Source organism: Ananas comosus, linkage group 16 (assembly GCF_001540865.1).
Source record: "Ananas comosus cultivar F153 linkage group 16, ASM154086v1, whole genome shotgun sequence".
Lineage (NCBI taxonomy): Eukaryota > Viridiplantae > Streptophyta > Magnoliopsida > Poales > Bromeliaceae > Ananas > Ananas comosus.
In genome coordinates, this window is record NC_033636.1 from 1,736,052 (window position 1) to 1,742,051 (window position 6,000).

General features: G+C 50.3%; 1 long non-coding RNA gene across 1 annotated transcript; it reads left to right on the forward strand.

Annotated features, from left to right (window-relative positions):
• LOC109721986 lies at window positions 1,680–3,724 on the forward strand. The gene is made up of 4 exons (XR_002219336.1): window positions 1,680–1,782; window positions 2,242–2,589; window positions 2,664–2,765; window positions 3,686–3,724. It is a non-coding gene; the product is annotated as an uncharacterized LOC109721986 (long non-coding RNA).

Consider the following 6,000-nt stretch of genomic DNA (forward strand, 5'->3'; position numbering starts at 1 on the left):
TGCAGCGGTGGTTTTTGCTTTGAAGCTCTGGCGGCATTAATTGTACGGCGAGCACTGCGAGATTTTTACTGATCATAAAAGCCTCAAGTATCTATTCACTCAAAAGGAGTTGAATTTGAGACAGCGCCGGTGGTTGGAGTTGTTGAAGGATTATGACATCAGTATCCAGTATCATCCCGGCAAGGCGAACGTGGTGGCAGATGCGTTGAGCAGGAAGGCAGTGCAGAGCTTGAGTATGTTGATCACTCGGCAGAGACCGTTACTCGAGGAGCTGAGACGGCTGGGACTCGAGGTAGTTTCCCCTGGATGTACTGCGGGATTCGCGTCTATGATCTTACAGCCCACTCTGTTGGATAGGATTCGAGAGAAACAGAGTGGAGATCCACACTTGTCGAGGATTCGAGAGCAGCTTGAGAGGGGACAGGCCGAGGGCTTTGTTGTCGACAGTTCGGGAGTACTGCGGTACAGGGACCGACTGTGTGTACCTATGGATTCAGAGATCCGAAAGGACATCTTGCGAGAGGCTCACTGTTCACCTTATACTGTTCACCCCGGTGGAACCAAAATGTATAAGGATTTAAAGGCTCAATTTTGGTGGAATGGAATGAGAGGGACATTGGTAGATTTGTGGCTCGGTGTCTGACTTGTCAACAGGTAAAGACCGAGCATCAGGTACCTGCTGGCAAGCTTCAGAGTCTACCAGTGCCCGAGTGGAAATGGGAGCAGATCACGATGGACTTTGTCGTCGGATTGCCTAGAGCATAGGGTGGTTTTGATGCGATTTGGGTGATAGTGGACAGACTGACCAAGTCTGCTCAGTTCCTACCAGTGCAGACTACTTGGTCCAGAGAGAGACTCGCTCAGTTGTATTTGGATGAGATAGTGAGGTTGCATGGTGTGCCCACTTCGATAGTATCCGACCGGGACCCGAGGTTCATATCACACTTTTGGAGGAGTCTTCAGACGGCCTTGGGCACTCAGTTGCAGTTCAGCACAGCGTTTCACCCACAGACAGATGGTCAGTCAGAGCGGACCATTCAGACTCTAGAGGACATGCTGAGGGCATGTGTCCTGGACTTTGGAGGAGGGTGGTATCGGCATTTGAGACTGGTTGAGTTTGCGTACAACAACAGCTATCAAGCGAGCATCCAGATGGCCCCGTTTGAGGCGTTGTATGGACGCAGATGTCGATCCCCTTTGTTTTGGAGTGATGTGGGTGAAAGGAGGACGCTTGGGCCTGAGATTCTAATTGAGGCTGAGGAAAAGGTAAAAGAGGAGCGACGGCACATGTTAGCAGCCCAGAGTCGACAGAGGAGCTATGCTGATACCCGGAGACGAGACTTGGAGTTTCAGGTAGGAGATCATATTTTTCTTAAAGTCTCGCCGTCCAGAGGGATTCGCCGATTTGGTGTACGTGGAAAGCTCAGTCCACGTTTTGTAGGCCCTTTCGAGGTATTGGAGCGAGTCGGGCCAGTTGCTTACAGGATTGCTCTACCACCACGGCTAGCCGGCATTCACGATGTTTTCCACGTCTCGGCTTTGAGAAAATATGTGTTCGACCCCTCCCACGTGATCGACTTCACTCCGCTTCAGATTGGCGAGGACCTGAGATACGAGGAGCGACCGTTGCGGATTCTTGCTCGAGAGACGAAAGAATTGCGCAACCGGGTCATCCCGTATATGAAAGTGCAGTGGAGCCATCACGAGGAGCGGGAGGCGACTTGGGAGTCTGAGACGGTGATGAGGGAAGCTTACCCCTACCTGTTTGATGCCTGAGCAGAGGTATGTTTCAGTTTCGCGGACGAAACTTTTTGTAGTGGGGGAGGATGTGAGATCCCTGGTGTATGACTGTGGAGGCTTGACGACAGCTCTGGAGAGTGTCGGGACAAGTCCGAGTCGCGTTGGCGTCAAATAGACGTAAAACGGACTCCGTGCGACGCGAGGGCGGCTTATCGCGAAGAATTCTGCAAAACAGCACCATTCTCTGCTTACTGTACCGGTACAACCAGCGTGGCTGTACCGGTACAACCATCGCGCAATGGCTCAACTGCTCTCGAGTTGGCTCTTGTACCGGTACAGGAGCCCGTGTACCGGTACAAAAGGGTAGGTGACAGGGTAATTAGGTAATTTCTCCACCTCGTTTGTATCGCCCCTCACTCCCCTCTATATAGTTTCGTGTAGAGAGAGAGAGAGGGTTTCCTACTGTTTCTTCATCACTCTCTCACTCTCATCCGGTTGAAGGCAAAAGGGAGCTCGGATTCGACGCCGACGACGCGCCGCGGAGCCGCTTGAGCACACTTTTGACGCCGGGGCATTACGAGGAGACCGGGCGAGCGTGCGACTTCACTGTTCTTGACGTCACACCGGTGCTAGTCACTGTCGAGGTGAGTGTTCAGTTGGAATAGCTTCGAATACTTCGGGTATCATCAAATTTGAGCTTAAATGCCGTTTTGCTGTTTTTCGCCGTCGACCGTTGGTATTTCAGCTCGTTCTCGACGTAGGAGCATCGGATTGCGACGAGACTTGGCTCTTTGGATTCAGGACTTCGAGAGGAATCCAAGAAGCCCTTACTTGCTGGATTTGGTGGAGGTTAGCTTGGTCGAATCCCTGTTGTACCTCACTGCTGTAATTCGGGACTAAAACGATGATTTGTTGTTGTGTAGAGCTCGAGCGTGGACGATTTCTGGACTCGGAGCTGTGCGTTTGATCCAGCAAGTTGCTCTACACCAGAGGGAGTCCTTCGCTGCCAGAGATTAGCGTTTGAGGTGGGTTACATCGGTTTTTACTCCTAAGTTCATATTCGTCGGCATGTATAATTATCGACCTTTGGATACTCTATTCTAGCTCGAATTCATGGATTAAATGGTAGATTTCATATCTGAATTTGGAGCATGTGGTAATAAATTGAATAGGTTATACATGTTGCACTTGAAAATTGAATTAGGAGAAAACCTGCGATTTGGACCTGTCACTTGACTAAACTGCCTGATTTAGCTCTAGGAGCCGTTATTAAATTGTACTGTCGCGGTATCTTCGAGACGAGTACTCCAGGTAGTTTAGAGTATATCTACACTCGTGCTGTTTTGCCGAGGGAATTTTACAGGATCGTTCAGGCTGTTTCGGACTGTAGGGTGCCGTTGAGGTTGACGGCGGACCTGTATCGCCTTTTTGGCGTCTGATTGTGGCGTGGGCACGTTACTTGTTGGTTGTTAGACCAGTTAGAGTCGATTTCTTGTCTTTGGCTTTTCAGAGCCTGTTTGAGCTCGACAGAGATACGCTGCATACTCTGTTGGGTAGCGTCCACGAGTGCCACTCTGGAGTCAGGTTTGTGCTTTCGCGTTAGTGTCGCTCATGCCAGTTGGACTTGCTCTCCACGGACCAGTTAGAGTGGATAGAGCCCGATAGTCGCAACGGGGCAGGGACGGGTGTATTCACAGTCCCAGGGACGGGTATGCTTACAGTCCCGATTTGGATTGGCTTCGATTTGACATTTTCTACAGTTGGTTAGTGTAGAGCATGATAGTGTAGTGGATGATAGCGGTAGAGTGTACTTCCTGCTTTTCCTTCTATCCTTGCTCCCTTTTGTAGACTTAGTGGGTGACCGATGTCGTTTTGGGCGGTACCCACTGAGGACTACTTGTTTTTACAGTAGTTCTCACGCCCAGTTGTTACTTATGTTTTGCAGAGCCACAGGTGCCGGCTGCTGCATCTTCTGCCGATCAGGATCGAGGCAAGGGCGTTGCGAGCTAGAGCCCTACCCGACAGTCAGAGCTAGAGGCTTTCCCCTACTGCAGGTAGTTTTGTTTTGGAGTTTATGTACATAGTTGTTTAACTCGCCAGTGCGAGTAGCTTTGTATTTTGGATTCTAGCTATGTATATGAAACTCAGATATTTAGCTTATTTTTTTGAGCAGCTCTATGCTACTGTTTGTAGTATTGTATTTCTACAGGTACTTTGACGCTTCGTATACAGGAAAAATTCCTTTGTATACGGCGGATTTGTCGGCGTGCCCGGGGAACGAGACTTCCAGGGCGTGACACCGGTCACGTCTTAACACATGAGACGACTATAGCGGGCAGCCAATAAGACTAAGTGATGATTTTTGGGCAACCACACAGCTGAAAACCATCGCAATGTGAAACCGCATTCTACCGGCGATTTCGCCGAAAAACGCACTAAAACACTACTTTCGATTGCACGAGGGCTTGGGAACCTAGACAATAATTCCAGAGGGTCACAACAAGTGACCACACAGTCGTGGACTTAGCATTTTCATTCGCAAAGCCCGTACAACGCCCACCTTTTTTCGCAGAGATGGAGAAGCCTTTGTCGTTGTTGTTAGCTCGGACCTTCATGTCCTACGACTAAGTATGCAAAGGGAAGTAACGAGAGAGAGAGGCAGAGGTTAATGAAAAAAAACTAAGTACTCTACTACTTAGAAAAAGAGGATTACAACATGCATACACACTCTCTCTTGCGTGTTTTGGCCTTAGCCAAACCCCACTACTTATAGGCCTAAGGATATAATGAACCTAGCCATACAACTCATCTACTTACTCACACCATAATGAGCTATAAGTCTAAGAGTCACACCATAACTGGTAGTTTTGAAACCCTTGAGTTTCCCACAGCAGGTTGGATTTGGGCCTTCTTGACAACCCGGTTCAACCTATTTTCACTTGCAGAGTTGGGCCAAGGATCGGGTTGTGCAAAATTTTTCTAAGTCCCTAACAACACGCTATCCGAGGTAGCGCACAATGCCCTAAATGCAAGATGGCCCTTAAGGGACCGGATAATTGCAACATTATGTACAAATGGCAATGTTTAGGGTTGTTATCGAAATCCGCGTACCTCCGGTATGGAGGGAGGGCACGGGCTGATAGATCTCGACATGTCGAATTCTGCTTATTGTTCAGGCCTGCACGACAGCCGAGGAGCATTGTGGAGCTTCTCCAAGTTCAACGACCAAGTCGCTCCAGGAGCGGAGGAAGCCAAAACTCAGCAATGGAGGGTCGTCGACACAAACAGAGGTGAGCACGACGTTCAACAAGTCAAGGGGATAGCCGTGCTCACTTTCAAATTAGTTGAGGAGCTTCAGATTACCGAAAGCTGCGAACGGGGCACATTTGAGCCCTAGCTCAAGGTATAGGGAGCAGGGGGTCCTCCGGTTAGCTGTCGACACGCGCGCCGGCTAGAGTCGGCAACGAAGGGGAAAGGGAGTGAGGTGCTCCCGCCACGAAGCAGCGAGGAGCGGTGGCGACAGCGGCGGGCGAGGCTCGGCTAGCACAAGTGCAGGCTAGACCTGAGGCTTGCGCCATAGCGACGGCAGCGGCTGAGGGAGGCAGGGGTTGGCGGCGGTGGTTTGCCTGAGGCCAGGGAGGTGGCTCCAAGGGTCAGCGACGGCGGGCGGCCATGGTCCAGTGAGGCTGGGCTCACTGCTTGTGGCTGCTCGAGGGTGGAACCTGGCAGCTGTGGCGGCGCAGATAGGGCATGGGGACGTCGGGGAAGGTGGTCGAAAATTAGGGAAATCGAGGGCAACCCAAAGATGGAGGTCATGGGTCCCCTAGCTGCTCGGGCTCACAAAACAGGAAGAGGGGGAATGGAGGGAGAGAGGGAAACGTTGAGGGGCTTCTTCGGCGACCGAAGGAGGTAAAATCCTAAGTGGCTAAAAGGACTCATTTGGTAAATATGCAGGGAAACCCCCCAATTCACTGAATTTTTGCCAAGCCCCTCATGGCACGGGTAAAACACCTAACGACACCTCTACGTGCATTTTCGGGCAAATCAGAACATAAAATGCTGGGAGATTTTCTGAAATTCGACTTTCCCTATTAAACCCTTCTTCGATTTTTGTCCATTTGTGGTAAATCCGTCCATCAGATTTACGAACGAATTGCGCCGGCGCATTCAACAGTACCGGATCTTCGGGATCACGTTTTTGTTTCGCACGATTTGGTCATGAATTCATGACAAACTACACCCGCTCTCATTATACATACA